Genomic DNA, 23,338 nt, shown 5'->3' on the forward strand with positions numbered 1-23,338 from the left:
AAAACTTTCAAATCTACAGGAAAGCTGCAAAAGCAGTGCAATAAATTTCCAATTATTCTTAAACTAAATTTACCAATTTGCTGATGGATATCTAACAGCTCCAGCACTATTCATTGAAAAGTCTGTTTTTCTTCCATTGAATTGCTTTTGGATCTTAGTAAAAATATCTGTTGGCAGCCAGGCCTGGTGCCGCATGCCTGTAATCCCAGCACTTGGGAGACTGAGGCAGGAGGATTGGTGTGAGTTCAAGGTCAGCCTGGACTACATAGTGAGACGCTGTCTCAAACAAACAAACAAAACAAAACCAAAAACCACAAATTTGTTGGCAGTATTTGTTTGGGTCTAGTTTTGAGATCTCTATTTTGTTCCTTTAATGTGTCTGTTTCTTTGACAATACCATAGTCTTGATTACTGCAACTATGTATTGTTTTATTACTGATAGTGATTCCTTCTCCCACTTTATCCTCATTTTACAAAATTGTTTTAGCAATTTTAGTTTATTTTCCCATATGAATTTTACCATAACGTTGTCTATATCTCCAAAAAGTCATGGTGGAATTTTGATGACAATTGCATAAAATCTGTATACAAATTTAGAGAGAATAAACATCTTTACTATGGTGAGTTCCAATCCATGAACAGAGAACCTTTTCCACATAGTAGTTTTCAGCATACAGGTCCATCACATGTTTTGTGATTTATACCTAAATTATTTAATTAAAAAACTGATTGTAACTTAAATTTTGGTTTCCATGTGTTGATAGTCCATAGAAATGTAGTCATTGATAGCATATAGAATTGATTTTAAAAATTTGTTTTGAGATGGGAATCTTACTGTTTTCCTCAGGCTGGTCTCAAACTCTTGGACTAGGGCAATCCTCCTGCACTCAGCCTCCTACATAGTAGCTGGAACTGCAGGTACATGCCACTGTAGCCAGCTAGAATTGAGTTTTGTATGTTGATATTGTACCCTGCCATGTTACCAAGTGTATTAGTTCTGGGAGGCTTTTGTAGATTTCTTGAGATTGTTATGTACATACTCACATCCGTTATAAGTAGGGATGGTTTTATTTCTTGTTTTCTGTTTTGAATGCTCCTGAGAGGCTATCCACAGTGTCTTTCAGATACACAAAGCTGAGAGCAGGGATATTAGTCTGTTTTTCTTTGTACTATCTTTGTCTGGTTTTGGTATCAGGATAATACTGCCTTAATAAAATGAATTGGGTAGTGTTTCCTGCTCTTTTATTTTCTGGAAGATTGTATAGAATGGTGTGAATTCTTCTTTAAATGTTTGGTAGAAATCTCCAGTGAAATCATCTAGGTTTGAAAAGTTACTCTGTTGGGGAATTTTAAAATTACAAATTTGATTTTCTTAAAAGTTCAGGGCTATTAAAATTATTTCATATTTGGTGAGTTATGGTAGTTTGTGCTTTTTTGAGGAATTAGTCTAGTTCATATAAGATTTCAATCTTTCGTATGTATAATGTTTGTTGTATTGTTAGTACTCTTTTGATGTCCGCAGGGGCTGCAGCAATACCCCATTTCATTCTTGATTTGGTCATTTGTGTCTGCTTTGTCTCTTTGTCAGTATTGCTAGACATTTGTCAGTTTTATTGATGTTTTTAGAGCACCACATTGTGTTGCCCTGAGTTTCCCTTATTATTGTTTATAATTTCGTTCATTTCTGCTTTTTATTATTTCTTTCCTTCTGCTTGCTTTGTGTTTATTTTGCTCTTCTTTTATTAGTTTGTAAAGTGAGAGCCTATATTATTGATTGGAGACTATTCTCTTTTAAATTAAAGATCTAACGTTATAAGTTTCCTTCTTAGCACTGTTTCCACTTTGTCCTACAAATTTTGACATGTAGCTGGGCATGGTGGTGCATGCCTATGATCTCTGTACTCTGGGAGGCTGAGGTAGGAAGATCACAAGTTCAAGCCCAGCCTGGGAAACTTAGAAGACTTAGTGAAACCCTGACTCAAAATAAAAAATAAAGCTGGGTGTGGTGGCACATGCCTGTAATCCCAGCACTTGGGAGGCTGAGGCAGGAGGATCACAGTGAGTTTGAGGCCAGCCTGGGCTACAAAGTGAGTTCAAGGACTGAACTGCATGGTTGAAACCCTGTCTCAAAAAAGACAAAAAATGATAAGTTTAAAAAAAATAAAAAATAAAAATGAAAGCTGGGTATAGTGGCACACACCTGTAATCCCAGCACTTGGGAGGCTGAGGCAGGAGAATTGCCACAGGTTCAAGGACAGCCTAGGCTACATAGTGAGTTCATGGCTAGCGTGAAATACATATTGAGACCCTACCTCAAAAAACAAAAACAAACAAACAAAAGTGAGCTGGGGAATGTAGCATAGTGTGAAGGCCCTGGGTTCAACCCCCATTATTGCAAAAAAAAAGTTGACATGTATTTTCATTTTAATTCAGTGTAATGTATTTTAAAAATTTCCTTGAGATTTCCTCTTTGAGCCATAGATTATTTAGAAGTGTATTCTTTAGTTTCTAAGTGTTTAAAGATTAAACATCTATCATCTTTCTTTTATTGATTTCCTATGTAATTCCAATTTGGTCAGACAATACACCCTGTTTTGATTTCCTCCTTATACATTTGGTGAGCTTTGTTTGATCATTCATGATATGTCTCATCTTCACTTTTGATTATTTTATATTATTGTGATAAAAATGTGTAAACCATAAAATATGCCACTGTAACTTTTTTTTTAATCTTTTTGAGAAAGGGTTTCACTATGAAATTCAGACTGACTTTGAACTCATTTTTTGCCCAGGCTGGCCTCAAACTCGCAGCCATCCTCCTGCCTCAGCCTCCCTAGTGCTGAGATTATAGGTGTGCACCACCCTGCCGGGCCTGCCACTGGTAACTTTTTAAAGTGTAAACTCACTGACATTCATTACAACACTGCGAATATCACAACTATTTATTTATAAAATTTCCATCACCTTAAACAGAAATTCTGTGCGTATGAAATAATAATTCTAACCCTCCTGTCTCTTAGTCCCTGATAACCTTTCAGCTACCATCTGTCCCTATGAATTTGCGTTTGGAGATAGTTTATATAAGTGGAATTATATATTACTTATACTTTTGTGCCTGGCTTATTTCACTTAGCCTAATGTTTTTAAGGTTCAGTCACATTGTAGCATGTGTCAAAATCTCATCCCTTTTAATACCTGAATAGTATTTCATTGTGTGGCTAAATCACCTTTTCTTTATCCATTCCTCTGTGGATGGGTACTTGGGCTATTTCCAGCTTTTGGTTATTGAGAATAATGCTCTATGAATACTGGCAAATAAGTATTTGAATCTCTGTTTTCATTTCTTTTAGGTATATGGCTAGGAGTGGAATTGCTGGGTCATACAGTATTAACTATTTAAAATTTTGAAGAACTGCCAAACTATTTCCACAGTGAATGTGCAATTTTATATTTCCAGCAGCAGTGTATAAGGGTTCCAATTTCTCCACATTCTTGCTATGCTTGCTATTTTCCACTTTTTTGGTTATAGCTGTCCTAATAGGATATCCTAATAGGATGTGGTATCTCATTGTGGTTTTGAGTTACATTTCCTAGAAGTAAATATGCTGAGCATCTTTTCATATCTATTTAATTCCTTAGTCAACTTTTAAAATTAATCTTTTTGAGTTGTAGGAGTTCTTTATATATTACAGATACTTAAATTCTTATCAAATATGATTTGAAAACATTTTTGGATTGTATCAGGAATCAAACTCAGGACCTTGTGCTTGCCAGGCTGGTGCTGTGCCACTGAACTATATCTCTGGCTCTGATTTGAAAACATTTTTATCCATCTGTTAGATTGTCTTTTCACTTTTTTGATAATGTCTTTTGCAGCACAAAAAGTTTTTGTTTTGATGAGGTCCAATTTATCTAACTTTTTCTTTCATTGCTTGTGCTTCTGGTATCATATCTAAGAATCTGTTGACAAATCCAAGGTCAAGAGGATTTACATTTCATGTTTTCTTTCAAGATTTTTATGGCTTTAGCTATTATAAGATTGAGGATCCATTTCTTTCCTTTTTTTTTCTTCTTTTTTTTTTGTCTTTTTCAGACAAGGTCTTGCTATGCAGTTCAGGCCGGCCTTGAGCTTACTTTGTAGCCCAAGCTGGTTTCCAACTCACAACGATCCTCCTGCCTCAGCCTCCTGAGTGCTGGGATTACAGGCGTGTGCCACCACGCCCGGTCGAGGATCCATTTCATTTGGATGAAATACTTGCTAAATTGTTTGAAAGAACTTGAGAAGGACTGGCACTAATTCTTCTTGAAATGTTTGGTAAAATTCACCATTGAAGCCATCTGTTCCTGCGCTTCTCTTTGCTGGAAAATTTGATTGCTGATTGATATCTTTATTTGTTATAGTTCTCTTGAATTTTTATGTTTCTTTTGAGTCTGACTAAGTAATTTATTTCTAGGAATTTATTTATATGTCTTATTTGTTAACATAATTATTAATAGCACATCTTATAATCCATTTTTGTAAGGGCAGTAGTAATATTCTGCTGTAATTTCTGACTGTAGTTATTGGTGTATATTTTTTGTCAGTCTAGCTAAAAGTGTGTCCATTTTGTGAATTTTTTCAAAGAAATAACTTACAGTTTTGTTGATCCTCTTATCATTTTTCTAGTCTCTATTTCATTTACCTCCATCTTTATATCCTTATTACTTTCTTCCTTGTGCTAGCTTTGGATTTAGTTTTCTTCTTCTAGTTCCTTAAAGTATAAATGCAGACTATTGATCTCAGTTCTTTTTTCTTTTTAATGTAGACAGTCACAGGTACAAATTTCCCTTTGAGCATGATTCTTGCTGCATCTCACAAGTTTAACCATGTTTCCATTTTCATTCATCTGGAGGTATTTTCTAATTTCCTTGGTGATTTCTTTTCTGACTTACTAGTTAAGAGTGAATTGTTTGATTTCAACATATTAGTGAATTTTCCACTTTTCTTTTTATTATTGATCTTTAAACTGTACTCCATTTTGACCAGAGACAATACATTTTATAGTTTTATGATTTTAATATTTCCTCCTCCCACCTCCTTGTCATTGTGCTGGGAATCAAACCAGAGCCTCACATGCTAGCCAGAGGTTTGCCCATTGAGCTATATTCCCAGTCTTTTAATCTTTTAAAATTTACTGAGACTTGTTTTGGTCTAATTTGTGGTCTATCCTGGGGAATGTTCCAAATGTACTTGAGAAGATTGTACACTCTGCTAGTCTAGAGTATAATATTCTATGCAGGTCTGTTAGGTCTACTTGATTTATAATGCTACTCAAGTTCTCCATTTCCTTATTGTTCTTCTGTTTAGTTGATCTACCTGTTATTGAAATAGTGGATTGAGATTTCCAACTATTATCAATTCTTCAATTCTGAAGTATTTCTTCAATTCTGCCAATGTTTTATATATATTTTGAGGCTCTGTGACTTGGTACATATGTTTATAATTACTTTATCTTCTCAATGAATTAGTAATTTTGTCAGTATATAATTTCTTTGTCTTTTATAAAACCTTTTTACGCAAGTTCTACTTTGTCTGATAGTACAATCACTCCAGCTTTTTGGTTACGATTTGCATGGACTATTTAATTCCTACCCTTTCATTTTCAAGTTTATTGTATCTTTGGATCTAAAGTGAGTCCCCAGTAAAAAGAATATAGTTACATCACTTTTTTAAAAATTCATTTTGCCATTTTCTGCCTTTTGATTGGACACTTCATTTACATTTAATTTGCTGATAAGGAAGGATTTCTGTCATTTTTCTTTTTGTTTTCTCTTTATGTTCTACCTATTTTTGGTCCCTCATATCCTATGTTATTGTTTTAAATAGTTCATTATTTCTAGTGGATTATTTTGGTTCTTCTCATATTTCTATTTGTACAGTTTTTTTGGTGGGGGTACCAGGAATTGAACTTATGACCTTGTGCTTGCCAGGCAGGCGCTGTGCCACTGATTATATTCCTGGCACTGTTTGTATAATTTTAAACATTTTTTTATAGGTACCATGGAGATTAAATTTAACATTCTAATTTTATTATAGTTTGAAATGACATCAACTTTAATATCATATAAAAACTTTGCTCTTATTCATTTCCATTCCCTTATATTGTTGCTATAACAAATTACATATTTATACCTTGTCTGCTAATAACAGATTTAAAATTATTTTTACGTACTTACCTTTTTAACCTTGTAAGAAACAGTGAAGTCACAAACCAAAAACATAATAAAACTTGCTTTTATGATCTAACTATTTTCCTTCTAGGTATCTTCCCAAAAGTGTTAAAACATACCACAGTGACACATGCACACCCATGTTTATAGCAGCCCAATTTATAATAGCTAAATTTTGGGAACAGCCCATATGCCCATCAATGGATCAATGGATAAAGAAAATATGGTTTTTATATACAATGGAGTACTACTCCGTATTAAGGAGGATTACTTGAGACATTTTGAGGTAAATGGATGCACCTCAAGATCATAATTGTAAGTGAAATAAATGAGACACACAAGTTTAAATATCACATTGTTTCTCTTGTGTGAGAAACTCAAAGGGTAAATAAGGAGCAAAATGGAGGACAGCTATTGGGAAGCAGGAAGAACATGTTCAACTGGGAAGGGGAACAATGCAGGGGGGAAGGGGAAGGGAAGGAAGGGAAAGGGATTTAAAAAAAGAGAATGGAAGGAAATGGAAACAAAGGTTTTGTAAATGAAGAGGGGAAGGGTTGAAGGAAAGGGAGGGGAATATCATTAGCTGTTAATAGTCTGATTATAATATGTCCCGGCATTGATGCCTTATAGAGTTTTTAAGCAATGCCCCCAAGTTCTGGCCTGGATGAGTTTATAATTACTTTATCTTCTCAGTGAATTGGTCCTTTTATGAGTATATAATGTCTTTGTCTTTTGTAACAGTTTAAGTTTAGGTATAACAGGCATGAGTGCCTGAGATCTGCCATTTCCATAGCTCGCTGACAGGCTACAACAGACCCACATGATAACTTTTTAATATATTTTTATGTTTATTAGTACATGTTTACAGCACTTAATGATTATTATTCATTGTGGGGAGTTTGTACAGGTACATAACATATCTTGAGTCTTTTGATGTCCCTTCTCCCCTCCCCCACCCTCGATCTCTTGATCCTCTCTACACAATAAGTTTTCAATGGTCTACTGTGTCCCTCTGGAACTATAGGCCAGCCACACTGGGAACACAGGCTGCTCTCTTTAATACCACTGGTGAGGCAGAGTAGGCAATGGGACAGGGGCAAGTAAGGAATGCCACAAAAGTGCCCTATCATTTAAAAGGATTAGATGTCTTTTTATTTTTACCCTTAGCTGTTTTTTTTCTTTTAACACTTAATCCTAGCAGGCATTACATATAGGTGAGGATCATATGATGCATATTGAGATCTGACCCTGAATTTTTATTAATTAACTTGTTTTTTGATCAAAGAAGCAGTTTAATAAAATACATAGAGTTTACAAAGTGAAAGATTAACCAAGACTTAAAATGACATATTCTAGTTCTCTACCTTACCCCTTCTGGGTTCCAATTTCCACTTTCCACAAAAAGCTGCATTCCATTCTTTTTGCTGCTACTTATAGAATTTCCCTCCATACGTTTGAATAATACAAGAAAGCTTCCAGCTATTTTTCAATGTTTGATATGCTCTAGCAACTTCCTTTCATGGAAGTTTAGGATTCAGTGTTACCATAATCTTCCACATCTAATCCCTGCATAGTTCACCTTATCTCATTCTCCCAATTAAATTATCCTAGAGCATTTGGCTAAATTTACATTTAATGTTTAAATTATGATGACAACAAATACTCTTCACAATTGAGCCATGTACTATATTAGGACAACTTTTCCTTTATTGGACAACTTTCTGCTACAGTTAGTGATCGACACACCTCAGAAATGTTGTACAACTTTCTGTACACTTACCAGTAACTCATGCCATACTCTTTGACAGAACTGTAATAGGTCTCCCAGTGTTGTTAACCATGTCAGGCAACCTGTGAATTCCAACTTTGCCTCAGAGACTTTCCCCTGGACTATTTACTTCTGGGCCTCACTGAAGTGCTGGTGTCTGGGAGCTTCCCTTCACAGTCACCCTGAGAAATCTGCTGTCTTTGCTTGCATTAGATCCTCTGTTTCCTATATCTACTTGTTTCCTGGTTTATTACCTCCATTTTGGTGGACACCTACTCCCAAGTTTCCTTTTCTTGCATGTCTGAAAATGTCTATCTCTCTTTTTAAAAACTTTAAAAAATTTTATTTTAAAGAGAAAAACAATAAAAATGATACAGAATTTCAAAACAAGATAGTAGGAAATTAAGAATGGTTAATATATTGTATATTGTTATCCTCAAAGTATTTGCTCAGATTAAAAGATGTATGCATGCAAAATTGATAAAATAATATAAGCAAAAATCATTTTTTTCAATGAACTAATAGAAATTAGTAGTACGATTATCTTAGCTATCTTGTGTGTGTATATATGTGTGTGTGTGTGTGTATTTCCCTTCCTTCTTTCTTTTCTTCTTTCCCCAATCCCAGTTGTTCTTTCCTTTTGAGCGCTTTCCCTTTCACAGTATCTATTATACATTTTGGATCTTGTTTACTCTTTCAGTTTCTTACACTAGGGAGACAGTATGGTGTTTACACATGCAAGTTTGAATTATTTCACTTGTAAGTATGGTCTCTAGTTGTATCCATTTACATATTAAAACTTTGAGTTTGTCCTTCTTTATAGCTAAGTAGTACTCCATTGTATAAAAATACCACATATTTTTTACCCATTCCTTGGAAGCTTTCACTCTAAAATCAGGAAAAAGACAAGGATGTCCACTACCACCACTCATATTCAATACAGTTCTGGAAGTATTAGCCAGAGCAATTAGACAAGAGAGAGAAATAAAAGGAATAAACATAGGAAAGAAAGAAGTTAAATTATCATTACTTGCAGATGACATGATTCTCTATGTAGAGGACCCCCAAAACTCCACCAAAAGACTTACAGAACTAATAAGCAAATTTAGTAGCAGAGCAGGATACAAAGTCAACACTCAAAAATTGGTGTATACCAATAATAAATTCACTGAGAGAGAAATTAGGGAAAAATCAATAGCATTCCTGTACACAAACAACCTGAGAGAGAAATTAGGGAAACCACACCATTCGTAATAGCATCCAAAAAATGAAATACTTAGGAATCAATATAACAAAGGAAGTAAAAGATCTATACATTGAAAATTACAGTACTCTGAAAAAGGAGACTGAAGAGGATATCAGAAAATGGAACAATATCCCTTGCTCATGGATAGGAAGAACCAACTTTGTGAAAATGGCCATACTTCCAAAGCTTTTATACAGATGTAATGCAATCCCAAGCGAAATACCATTAGTATACCCCACACAAATAGAGAAAACATTCCTAAAATTTATCTGGAAACAGAAGAGACCTTGAATAGCAAAAGCAATCCTGGGCAACAAAAGCAAGGCAGAAGACATTACAATTCCTGACTTGAAATTATACTACAAAGCTGCTGTGATAAAATCAGCGTGATACTGGCAAAAAAGCAGACCTAAGGATCAGTGGAACAGATTACATGATGCAGACACAGCTACAGACACACTCAGCCACCGTATCTTTAACAAAGGGGCCAAACATGTTTACTGGAGGAAAGATAGCTTGTAATAAATGGTGCTGGAAAAACTGGCTTTCCATATGCTGAAGACTAAAACTAGACCTATGTCTATCATCATGCACTAAAGTCAAAATGGATCAAAGATCTAAATATTAAAACAGAAACATTAAATATACTGGAAGAGAAATAGGTAGAAATCTTGAAGACATAGGGGTAGGCAGAGAGTTCATGAACAAAAATCAAACAGCATGGGAAGCACTTTAAAAAATCAATAACTGGAATCTCATCTTACTGAAAAGTTTTTGCACATCTAAAGGAATCACCAACAGAGTGAAAAGAAAACCCACAGAGTGGGAAAAATTTTTAGCCAACTGTCCCTTAGACAAAAGACTTCTATCTAGAACATATAAAGAATTGAAAAAAATCAGACTCCCCAAATTCAAAGACCCAGTCCAAAATGGGCATCTGAGATGAATACACACTCAGATGAAGAAATACAAATGGCAAATAAATATATGAAAAAATGTTCAACATCACTGGTCACTACTTCCAGAGCTTTTTCATTATCTCAAGCAGAAATTCCATATCCATTAAGAACTAAATTTTGGGGCCAGAGATATGGCTTAGCAACACAGTGCCTGCTTGGCAAGCGTGAGGTCCTGAGTTTGATTTCCAGTACCCAAAACCAAAACAAAACAAAACAAACAACCCTAAATATCCAATCCTCCTTTTTCTCAGTTCTTGGTAATCTATAATCTTTTTGTTTTCATGAATTTACCTATTGGGGATAGTTCACACAAGTGGAATCAAACAATATTTGCCCTTTTGTATCTAGCTTATTTCAGTTGAAATAATGTTTTAAGGTTCATCTGTGTTGTAGCATGTATCAATTGCATTTCCTTTAAGGCTGAACAATGTTTCATTATATGGCTATAATAAACTTTGTTAATTCATTCATTTATTGATGGGTATTTGGGTAGTATTCACCTTCTGACTATTTTGAGTAACATTGTTCTTTTAGGCATATATCTAGGAGTGGAACTGCTGGACCATATGACAATTCTATGCTTAACTTTCTTTTTTGGCACAAGGGATTGAACCCATGGTCTCTGTACTGAGGAACCATAATCTTTTTATTTATATTTTTTTGAGCCAACGTCTCAATAAGTCACTAAGTTGCCCAGGCTAAGCTCAAACTCGCAAATTTCCTGCATCAGTCTCCCAGAGTACTGGGGTTACAAATGTGCGCCACTACGCCTGACTTATGTTTAACTTTTTGGGAAACTGCCAAGCTGTTTTTCATAACAGCTGTATCATTTAATATGCACAGAATCCAAATTTATCTACATAGTCACCAATACTTGTTATTTTCCTCTTTTAAAAGACATAGTAGACATCATCGTGGGCACAAGTGGTATTTCATTGTGGTTTCTATACATTTCTACCCTGCCTCAAATAAATACATAAATAAATAAATAAATGCATGAATAGAATGAACTGGGGATACCTTAGTGCAAAAGTCCTAGGGTCACTGCTCAGTACTACAAACAAAAATTCTGTATCTATATGATACACACACACACACACACACACACATATATATAGACTCAATAATGTAGCATATATAATTATACATGAACCATACTTTTTTTTATTTTTACATGAATATAAAATAGGATTTATTGCAATTCTTGTTTTGAGGGGCCCAGATCACCTAGCAATGAGACAGTGAGTACAGCTGTATGTGCAGTTATGCTTTATTCATCTCATCTGTTACAGACTGAATTGTGCAGCTCCCAAATTCATATGTTGCAGCTCTAACCCAGTGTGAGTGTCTTAGGAGAGAGAGTCTATGGGAAGCACTTCAGTTTAAATGAGGTCATAATGATAGGGTCCTATTCCAACAGGACTGTAGGCATTATAAGAAGAGGCAGAGAACAAGGCAAGGATGTCTACTATCACCACTCCTGTTCAGTATAGTTCTTGAAACATTAGGCAAAGCAATTATGAGGAGAAACAAATAAAAGGGATATGGGTAGAAAAGAAAGAAGTTAAATTATTATTATTTGATCCTCTGCATAGAAGACCTCTAAAACTCCACCAAAAGACTCCTATAAGTAGTAATCAAATTCAGTAGTGGAGTAGGATACAAAGTCAACACTCAAAAATTGGTGTCTTCAAATAATAAATTCACTGAGAGAGAAATTAGGGAAACAATACCTTTTACAATAGCATCAATAAAAATGAAATATCTAGGAATTAACCTAGCCAAGGAAGTTAAAGACCTCTATAATAAAAACTACTCTTAAAAAACAGATTGAAGAGGATATCAGAAAATGGAAAGATATCCCCTGTTCCTGGATAGGTAGAACCAATATATTCAAAATGGCTATACTTACAAAAGTGTTATACAGGTTTAATGCAATCTCAATCAAATACCAATAGCATTCCTCACAGAACTAGAGAAAGCAATCCTAATATTCATATTAGGATTGAGGCCTAGAATAGCAAAAGTAATTCTGAGCAACAAGGGAGATGTTATGTTTTGTGTCTAGATATCCCCCCAAAGCCTCATGCACTTTTAGATGGGGCTTTTTCAGAGGCAGTTGAATCTAAAGTTTGTGACTGATTCATAGGTCAGTGCTAGGATTAAGGGTGCCGGGATTAAGGATGTGTGGTTTCTGGATCAGTCCAATGATTGGGTTGGTACTGCCCTAATTCCAGCAATCTAGATAAGATAAAAGGGGCAGAAAGAGATTTGTCCCCTCACACTGTTGTACTCTTGGTTTCTTCTGCCACCAAGAAAGGTTGCCCCTCTGCCATGCCACCGTGCCTTAGTGCCAGCTGAATATGGACTAAAACCTCTACAAACTGTGAGCTAAATATACCTTTCCTCCTTTAACCTTGGGTGTTGGGTATTTTGCCTCAGCAACAAGAGAAAAGTAACTAAGACAGGAGACATCACAATTCTGGATTTCAAGTTATACTGCAAAGCTACAGTAATAAAAAACATGTGTATTGGCAAATGAAACAGACTTGTGGATCAATGGAAGAGGATAGAGGACACAGAAACAAGTCCAGGTACACTCAGCAACCTAATCTTGGAAAAAGGGCCAGAAGCTTACATGGGAGGAAAGACAGCCTCTTTAACAGATGATGTTGGGAAAATTGGCTGTCCACAAGCCAAAAATTTAACCTAGACCCATCTCTCTCACCATGAACTAATAAAATCAAAACAGATCAAAGATATAAACATTAAAACAGAAATAAACCCCTTGAAGATGTAGGTATAGGCAAAGACTTGCTGAACAGAACCCTGGTTGCATAAGAAATAATACCATGAATCAACAAATTGGATCACAACAAATTAAAGTTCTTGAGCTGCAAAGGAAACCCCTAAGGGAATGAATAGACAACCTACAGAATGGGAAAAAGTTTTTTTTTTGCCAGCTGTTCCTTAGACAAAGCACTAACATCTAGAATATATAAAGAACTCAAAAAAAAAAATCAAGGGAAAAACATATATATGTATACACAAGGATAGCTGGGATAATTGTACTGATGTCTAATCGTCTGTTGAAAGGAATAGTTAATGCTTAAATTTTTTTGACCAGTTTTGCATGCTTATTTTTGGTAATATGAACAACTAATTTGAAGACATCAAGTGCAATATAACAACCATTGTTGAATTCCTACCATCTTGATTAGTGAAGCTCTGTATTGTTTCTAATGTTTTTAAAAATATTTTTATTCTCTTTAATTGTTTGATCAATCTTGTATTTTTACATCTGATAATCTGAGCAACTTCATTGAAAATAACAATATGTAATATAACAACCATTGTGAATTTACTATGTTGTTTGAAATTCTGTATCGGTTTGTTTTTGTGTGGTTGTTTTTTTCTTTGTTGTTATTTTGTTATAGTTTTTTTCTCTCTTTTTTTTTTTTTTTTTTTTTTTTTTTTTTTTTTTTTTTTTTTTTTTTTTGTTTTTTGGTTTTTTGGTTTTTCTCCGGGACCGGGAACTGAACTCACGACCTTGTGCTTGCCAGGCAGGCACTTTGCCGCTGAGCTAAATCCCCAGCCCCTTTTTTCTCTTTAAAATAAAAAAATCATACCCCTCCCCAAATGTAAAGCCCCAGTCAAAACATGGGCATCTGAAATGAATAGACACTTCTCAGATGACACACATAATAAAATGTTCAACATTTCTGGCCATTTGAGAGATGCAAATGAAAACAACACTGAGATTCTATCTCACTCCAGAAAGAATGACTGTCATCAAGAAATGAGTCAATAACAAATGCTACAGAGGCTGTGAGGGTAAAAAGATACTCTTTTACACTGCTGGTGGGCCTAGAAACTAGTAAAACCACTTTGGAAATCAGTATGAAGCATCCTCAGACCAAAACTAGAAATTCCATCCATGTAACTATTTCCCTTCTAGGTACCTTCCTGAAAGAGTTAAAGATATCCTATTATAACAACATATACATACTCATGTTTATATCAGCGCACTGCATAATAGCTAGATCTTGGTATTGGCCTACATGTCCATCAACAAGTGAATGGGTAAAGAAAATGCAGTATTTATATACAGTGGAGCACTACTGCACCATGAAGAAGGATAAACTTGAGTCATCTGTAGGAAAATGGATGCACCTTGAGACCATAATTCCAAGCAAAATAAATCAGACACACAAACTTAAATATCACATGGTTTCTCTTATATGAGAAACCCAAAGTATGAAAAAAGAGCAAAATAAAAGATAGATGATAAGAATCAGGGTGGTAGATTTTTTTTCCTAAGGGGAAAGGGACAAAGAAATGGAGGGAGTGTGGATGGTGGGGAAGGGAAGGGAATAAATAAATGAATTGAGATGTGTTATGTACGTTTACCAACTCCCCACAAGGCATGTAATCATTATGTGCTTCAAATATATACTAATAAAAAAGTAAAAAATGAAAAAAAGGTCACGTTGAAATTTAATTGTCATTGTAGCAGTATTAATTTAACTATGGGGCTTTTAAGATGTGGATATCATAGGAATGTTTTCCTGATAAAAAGGATGAGTTAGGCATGATTTTTTAAAATTTTTAAATTTTTAATTTTATTTTTTGTCTTTTTAAAGATTTATTTCAAAAATGAAAGAAGGAAAACATATTAACAGACATCCATACTCATAAGTGAAATAAACCAGACCTCATGTGTAAGCAACGTATTATGTCACTAGTGTAAGAACCTGAAAGAGTGAATAAAAATTAGGAGGTATGACAGACATTGTGAAATGAAAGGAAAATGCTCAAAAGTAAAGGGCAACTGGGCTGAGGGAAAAGAGAAAAGAAAGGGGAAATTATGTATGTATGTATATACAGGATAACTAACATAGTTGTATTACTGACTTCTATCGCTTTGCTGAAAGGAATAGTTAATGATTAATTATTTGATCAATCTTGCATATTTCTATTTTTTTTTGAGGCAGGGTCTTACTATGTAGTTCAGGCCAGCCTTGAGCTCACTTTGTAGCCCAGGCTGGTCTCAAACTCGCAGCGATCCTCCTGCCTCAGCCTCCCAAGTGCTGGGATTACAGGCGTGTGCCACTACATCCTGCTAGGCATGATTTTTTCCCTGAACTTTCTGCCACGTTATTTAATACAACGACCCTTCACCAGAGGTTGGTTCCATACTCTTGGACTTTTCAGCCTCCACAATTATGAGCCAAGTAAACTGTTTATAACTGACGAAGTCTATAGTATTTTATTATGGCAACAGAAAGCTAGTTAGATAGGGATGCACTGCCTTATCTTCCTATTCTTTATATAGAAATATTACAAAACCATGGTCAAGTATAGAAGTGATTAAAGCTTATGCAGCCAGAAATCAGGAAGCAGCACTATAGATGTTTCAAACAATTAATGAAACTTAAGTCAGAATTGTTTTGGACTTTATGATGTTTATAGTATCTTCCAGGTAAATTATTGCAATTTCTTTTATTTTAAATATCCACTTGTACTTAATTTAATATTCATAACTGTACATTCTTTTTCTTAAATATCTCTCTGTCTCTCTATAACTACCTAAGTGCAAGTCTATGAACCTGAGTCTGCCACTGCTCTGTGTAATAAAATTTAAACCAATGACCACGTCTGCTTCCTTCCCCCCTCAGATTATGAATCTTTCAAGAATAGAGACTGAGTCTTCATCTTTGCTTTTCTAATGTGGGGCAGAATGCTAACACATAGTATTTATTTAATAAAAGGTTGAACTAATGCACCAACAAATTATCAGAAAGAATAGAGGATGTATGTTAATTAGTTGAAGAAGTAGGTGGTCTGGAAGATTAGGTTGGTGGAGTTGAGAGAAAAAATAGGAAGGAAGTAGTCAAAGTAACCAAAGAATGCTACTTTGTTTTTTAAAATGATGATTAACCTTCCTGTCTAAAGTCACTTCAGGAATAGAAAAAGGTTGCATATAGATAAAATGAATCTCACAGGAAAACAATTGCCTTGATTCAGAATGGGGGAGACAGGGATCTCTCCTCCAGCCCAAGGGTCTTTGTTGATATTTCCTTATTTCCTTCTGCTGCTTATTAAGGAGCTGTGGGACCCTGGGCCAAACAATTACCTCCTTTGAAACAGTTTCTTATTTTGCGGATATAGATAAATACCCCACAAGGTTGTTATGAAGGTTAAATGAAATAAGACCTACAAAAATATTCTCTCCCTTTCACAGTATCTGTTGCACCTTTCAGATTTTATTTACTCTTTCAGCTTCTTACACTAGGGAGACAATGCAATGTTTACACACACGAGTCTGATTTATTTCACTTATGAATATGGTGAGGGAAAGGAGAAAAGAAAAAAAGAAAGAAAATATATATACATACACAAGATAGCTAAGATAATTGTACTACTGGTTTCTATTGGTTTATCGAAAGGAACAGTTAATGCTTAATTGATCAGTTTTACATGCTTATATCTGGTAATCTGAACAACTACTTTTTTTGTTTGTTTTTCTTGCGGTACCAGGAATTGAACTCACGACCTTACGCTTGCCAGGCAGGTGCTGTGCCGCTGAGCTAAATCCCCAGCCCTGAACAACTACTTTGAAGATAACAACATGCAATATAACAACCATTGTTAATTTCTTATGATCTTGTTTTGAACTTCTGTATCATTTTTATTGTTTTTTTAAAATTCTCTTTAAAATAAAAAAAAATCTGTAAAAAAATCTAGTAAAGTACTTGCATATAGGAAGGGCTCCATAAGTGTTATCTTTCTTTGTTTTGTTTTGTTGTTTTTTTTAGTGAGGTCTGCTACTTTCCTTTTAAAGCAGCAGAGCCTCCTTGCCTTTTTGTACCACTGTTTTTCTCTTCTGCCTCTGAGGAGGTGTTTTCTCTTCCTCACCTCCCAAGTAGATCGCAGTCATGCACTGTAAAGGGCACCAAAGAGACATGTCTAAAGCCTCCCTGGGGAAAATTAGGCCAGCCTAGCCCATCAAAGCCCTTAGTCTTATTCCTAGTTCCTGAGGAAGCATCCTAGTCCTTCCTTAAAGGGCATAGTGACAAGCTATAAAAATCCTACATGGAAATGGACCTCAACCTCCTGGAAAGGTAAAAAGAGGCAACCAGACCCTAAAGTAAGCTCTGCCAAAACTTTGCCAGGAGATGTCTGAGTCCTGGCTCTAATTTCTACCAAGTAGCACTCATGAAGGTTCACAATATACTCAAAACTAGGCTAAGTTTGAGCCCACTTGAAATGTTATATGGGAAGCCATTTCTATCCTTTGATATGATAGTAGACCCAGAGACCATGGGATTCATACAATATCTCATCAATCTGGGCCAAGTACCACAGGCTATCCAAATGTACGGGAACAGAATCCTGCCAGGTCCCGGCCCAGGGGAACCCCCTACAGTCTGCCCTGGAGACCAAGTGCTCATAAAACCTTGGACAAGGGGGACACTCGCTAGCCAATGAAACACAAAATGGGAGGGCCCCTTTTCAGTAATCCTTGCCATATCCACTGCAGTAAAGATGGCAGAGATAGATAATTGAACTCATCTTTCTAGAATAAAGCCAGTCCTACCTGAACTATCTGAAGAACAGATCACCCAAGATGTGATCACCTCCTCCTGTGATCCTCTAGAAGACTTGAGATTTCTCTTCAAAAAGCAAGACTCCAGTGCTGCTACATATAAGTAAAAAGGATCTTGCTAAGGCCATGGCTGTCAGACTCTTTATAATTTATCTGCCATACCTCTCTAACATACATTCTTCTCTACAAGAAGCATGGAAATATGACCTGCTCTGCATATTTGGGCTAACAGTAAAGTTTCTTTCTTTTGTCAAACAGGCAGCTCAATGGTCACTAACTGTTCTTTAATTGTTTTCTGACAGGTTTTTCTTTCTTCAAACCCTTGAGCGAGCCACAGCACCCCAAGGCAGTTGGAGAGCACATGATCTCCAGTAGGTTGGGTCTACCCGCTTCCAGCTCAGATAAACTACAGAAGACAGAGACCAACAATCCTTTCACATCCCGCAAACAGTGATGGGATTTGTGTCTCTCAGGGGAAATGAGATAGTAGATAGGACATGGCTTAGACTGGCTGGGAAGACAGGTGTGGAGGGGCCCCCAGATCTACACAGCACCACTTTTCCAGACTTCATATGTAGAACTTCTGAAATAAGGGCTTAGAAGCTCTTTATTTTTGTTGCTTCCATTTTACCAACAGTTGGCAGTGCCATCCATTATAGGAATTAGTTTTCCGGGGCTGGGATTTAGCTCAGCGGCACAGCGCCTGCCTGGCAAGTGCAAGGTCGTGAGTTCAATTCCCGGTACCGGAAAAAAACAACAAAAAAAAAGGAATTAGTTTCCCAAATAGGCTGCATTCATTTATTGTGAATGTATTAAGAAGGTATTCTTGGTTTATAAAAATTGAGAAAAGTTGCATGAAGACAGAATGTAATTTCTGGAAATTGACTTCTTTCCTTCTTTTGGATGTAAATGATCTATGTTGATTTTTTATCATTTCTTCTTTTCTGTTCATTTTAGAGAAAAGTTTTTTTTTATATTCTATCTAGAAGTAGACCTTCTGATCTGACTGCTGGATTTTACCTCCTCTGGAATCTTCAATGTTTCTGACTTTATTACATCCTTTCTTCAGTTAGCCAACCTGCGTAAGTCATTCTCCTTAAAACAAATAAAACTTTCACTTGAACCTCTTGCCCCTTGGAATACTGTCTAGGAAAATAAAAGCAAAAAAAATTGCCACTACCCTTTAAAACGATGTCTTTCCACTTTCTGCTACTTTCTTTCAACATAAATAATTAAAAATTGAGGCATGAATAGCTTTTCAGGGAAGCCTTCCCTCAATCAGGTACTGTTAGTCATGGCACATACCATTACTATTGTACTTAGCAACCTGAATGGGAATTTATTCATTTTGTATTGTCATTTATTTCTTTGTATTTGTGTTACTTCTGCTAAGCCATGAGTTCCTAAAATGAGTGAATTGGCCTTTATCTCAGTGTTCCCAGAAAAGAACATTCCATATTAGGAGCCCAATAAACACTGAATGGAGGGGCTGGGGATTTAGCTCAGTGGCATAGTGCCTGCCTGGCAAGCGCAAGGTCATGAGTTCGATTCCCAGTACCAGAAAAAAAGCAAAAAAAAAAAAAAAATTTGAATGGAAAGGAAGGGGACCAAGAGCTGTGGAAGCATGATCATGTGCCAGTTTTCCTGTGGGCAAGGTGTTATTATACTTACTGTACAGGTGAGGAAACAGAGATTTACAGAGCTCAAGGAATTTGCCTCAAGTTATTTAACTATGTACAATCAGATCTGTAATTACAGTCTATCTGATTTCAAGTGTGCCCTTTCTACCGTGCTGCCTTTACTATCTTAGACTCTTGAGTTCCAGTGATGGTACTACCAGTTCTTTTGTGCCTTCCCCACAGTTTGCCTTCTTTTTTCTGGCATTACTGAAGAAAAAGTACAGCACTGGAGGAATTAGTATTACAGAGCCATGGTTTCCATCTGTAGATGCACTTTCCAGGCTTCCTCACGATCCTTTCATTTGTATCTGGTCAGCTTCCTCTCTCATTTTCCTCAACTACTGGCCCAACATTTACCAGTTTCTCCAACCTCCTACTGATCTGTTATCCTGTCACTCATGGACAGTTAAGATAATTCCAATGTTTTGCTATGACAGACGAAGCTAAAATCATCATTGTTGTGCATAGTTCTTTTTTTTACTTGCGATTGTTTTTCCTAAATAGCAAGCTTCTTGAAAGAGCCAGTCCTGTTGTTACCAATGTCCTTATGTTGTATTTATCACCGAAACTACTATTGCCTTGCCTTTCTGTGCTATTCTGTTGAAATTCCTCTCATCAAGGTCACCAACAGCCTCCATGTTGCCAAATCTAACTTATACTTCGTAAGTCCTTGGCTGATCTACTCTTTCTGGGGCATCTGGCACATCTCAGCATTTTCTCTGCCTTTTAAACTTTTATCTTCTGGGTTCTACCGTCCTACCCGGGGTTTCTCCCTATAAATATTGGCTAATACTTACTGTTTATCAAACATTACACTAAGGGCTCTATATGGACTGTTTAATCCTCAAACAGCTGAGGTTTAGAGAGAAAAAGTAACTTGCCTAAAGTCACACAGCTGGTATGTGGCAGAGCCTATAGAACGTAAACTCATACAGATTGGGCCCAGAGTCCATGATGTTAAGCACTGTGCTGTTTATTTTTGTGAACACGCTTTTTTGAGTATCCTTTGTGAGCTCATTTTGCTGGTTCCTTAAATACTGAAATTCTACAAGATATCCTAATTAGCCTTAAAGTTGGTTGCACTCTTACACACTCCATGAGTAATCACACCCACCCTCATGATTTTAACCACATTCTACAAGTTCTTAATTCTCACAACTATAGTTAAGACATATCCCCTGAGTTTCTCTTATTACATCTTTTGTTTTTGTTTTTTTGAGACAGGGTCTTGCTCTGTAGCCCAGGCTGGCCTCAAACTCTTGCTTATTTTCCTGTCTTAGCCTCTTGAGTGCTGGGATTACAGGCGTACTCCACCATGCATGGCTCATATTACATTTTAAATGGATTCAGTTGGATGTTCCATTGGCACCTAGCACACAATATAAAAAATGACTTCTAGACACAGTGGTGCACACCTTTAATCCCAGAACGAGGGAGGCTGAGGCAGAAGGATCATCACTGAGTTGGAGGCCAGCCTGGGCTACACAGTCAGTTCAAGGCCAAACCTGAACTGAATAGTGAGATCTTGCCTCAAACAAACAAACGAACACTTTTAGCGTTTCTCCTGTATTTTTATATGGTAATATCATCCAGTCACCCAAGTGAGAAAACATGGTGACATCTCAGATGTCTCCCTTTCCTTTGCCCCAAGAATCCAAGTAATCAAGTTGTGCTAATTCTACCCCCTAACATTTCTTAAGTTTTTCCTTCGTCTCTATCCCTACTTTAAACTCGTTTTTATCACTTGCCTGAAATATTGCAACAATTTCCTGTTGAAGCTCTTTAAGTCATCCTGATTAGCACAGATCTGACCAGTCACTGCCTTTTCATGACTCAGTTCTGCTAACAGGTCCATTCTCAGTTCTTTAACAGGACACTTAAAATTTACTATGGTTAAGAAAAGAGGCTGTGGAATAAAAAGAAAGCCTGGTTCGAACCTCAGCTTATGTAACTTTGGGCAAGATATCCAATCTTTCTATGTTTCACTTTCCACATCTGTATTATGACTGTGAAAATTAAATGAGTTACCCATTTAAGGCACTTGGTACAGAGCCTGGCATACAGGTGCTCAATAATTGCCAGTTATTGTCAATATCTAGTCTCATTTCTTATCATTCCCTGCCTTTAAGTTTGGTTCTAGTAATACTGTATTGCTTCTAGAGCTCTTTCACTGCTCTGTGCTTTTCTATTACTGTTTCCTTTACTTTCTATGTGGCACACACTTGCCTGGCTAATACTCATCTTAGACATCAATTTCAGGATACCTTCCCTGACCCCCAGCCCCTGTCCTAAGCTGTCAGACTAACTGGCTCTTTTCTGTGATATTATAGACTCTTCATATATCTCTAACTTAGCACTGGACACAGATAATTAAAGCTGTTTATATCTGTCTGTTCTACTGGTCTGTAAGCTCTTTGAGCAAAAGGACATGTCTGTTACTTCTTTGACCCTCAGCACTTACCACAGTGTCTAGCATACAGCTGGTGGCTAATAAATCTTTGTTCAACTGAATGACTGCTGTTGTCACCGAATGACCATTATGTATATAAATTTGTGGCTCAACTGACCAAGAAAGAAACATCTCTTCCTCTTTTACCAAGCTAGTCTTTCTTTCCCCTTTCAATAAATCACTCATGTCCATTAATTGTTCAAGTAAGAAACCTTGATTCCACTCTCTTCTTCACCATCTACATCTAATTCATCAGCATATATGTCAATTTACAACAAGAATAAAGCATTCTTCCCATCTCCACTGCCGCCACTACTGTCTGTCAACTGGCATCAACCTAACTGGTCCCCATACTTCCATCCTTGCCCCCTGGTAGTTCCACCCCCCATACAGTGGCCAGAGTAGTTTGAAAATGTACATTAAATCATGACATACATCCCCTATTAAAAGCTTTCAGTGCCTTCTCAATGTATTCAGAATGAGTCCCACCTCTTCCCCGTGGCCTACAGAGCCTACAGGGCCTGATCTCTGCCCATTCTATCTCATCCCTCTTGTTCCACACCTGCTATCCCCAGTCTCAGTGGCCTCCTTTCTATACGAAGAGGATACCAAGTTCCTTCTTGCATCTGCATCTCTATTTATGGTTGCCTACTTTGCCTGAAACATGTGCTCTCTAGTTAGTTGTTGTTCTTGTTTTTTAACCTGGCTGACTCTCAGCCTTCAAGTTCTGGCCTTAAATGTTACGTGATCAGAGAAGCCTACATAGTAACCCTGTCTAAATCCCTTTGTCTCTGTCTCTGCTCTGTGCATTTCCTTCATAGCATTATTACAGTTTTTAATTTTTCACCTTAATTTTTACTTGGTCTTTACCCTGCCTTCCTCACTGGATTTTGTTAGGTCAATCAGTCAATAGAGCAGGGAGTTATACAAACTTCCTTTTTAGTGTTCTAGGTAAGAAAAACTTTACTTGTTTACCTAGAAATTTAATTATTGAGATGACTTTCAATTCTTTTGTTGTTTTTGGAGATGATTTTCATATTGCTCAATACAGTTGAACAGTTTACAGGAGATCTTTATGCTTGCAAATAACTCAAGAATGATAATTATAATTACTATAAACCAGTGGTTCTCAACAGGAGGCAATTTTGTCCTGGCCCCTGGGACACTTGACAATGCCTGGAGGCATTCTCAGTTGTTGAAAGTGGAGGGAGGGGGCAGGGGTGTGCTACTGGCATCTGTGTGTAGAAGCTAAGGATGTTGCTCAGCCTGCTATAATATAACATAAAGCGTGGTGCCCCCCACAACCAAGAATCACACCACCAGAAATGCCAATAGTGCCGGGGGCTGGAAAGCCAAAAGAGAAACACAGCTACCACCTACTAGGAGAACATAATGGAATGGTCAATTACAGGTGTTAG

General features: G+C 36.5%; 1 protein-coding gene and 1 long non-coding RNA gene across 2 annotated transcripts in view; one reads left to right on the forward strand and one right to left on the reverse strand.

The window, feature by feature from the left end:
* LOC106146352 overlaps positions 1–23,338 on the forward strand; it is a 163,559-nt gene that overhangs the window by 139,589 nt on the left and 632 nt on the right. The gene's annotated exons all lie outside the window — the stretch shown is intronic.
* Positions 1–23,338, reverse strand: part of Hdac8 (histone deacetylase 8) — a 264,383-nt gene that overhangs the window by 111,647 nt on the left and 129,398 nt on the right. The window lies entirely within an intron of this gene.

Source organism: Chinchilla lanigera, unplaced genomic scaffold, assembly GCF_000276665.1.
Source record: "Chinchilla lanigera isolate Chin_1 unplaced genomic scaffold, ChiLan1.0 scaffold00074, whole genome shotgun sequence".
NCBI lineage: Eukaryota > Metazoa > Chordata > Mammalia > Rodentia > Chinchillidae > Chinchilla > Chinchilla lanigera.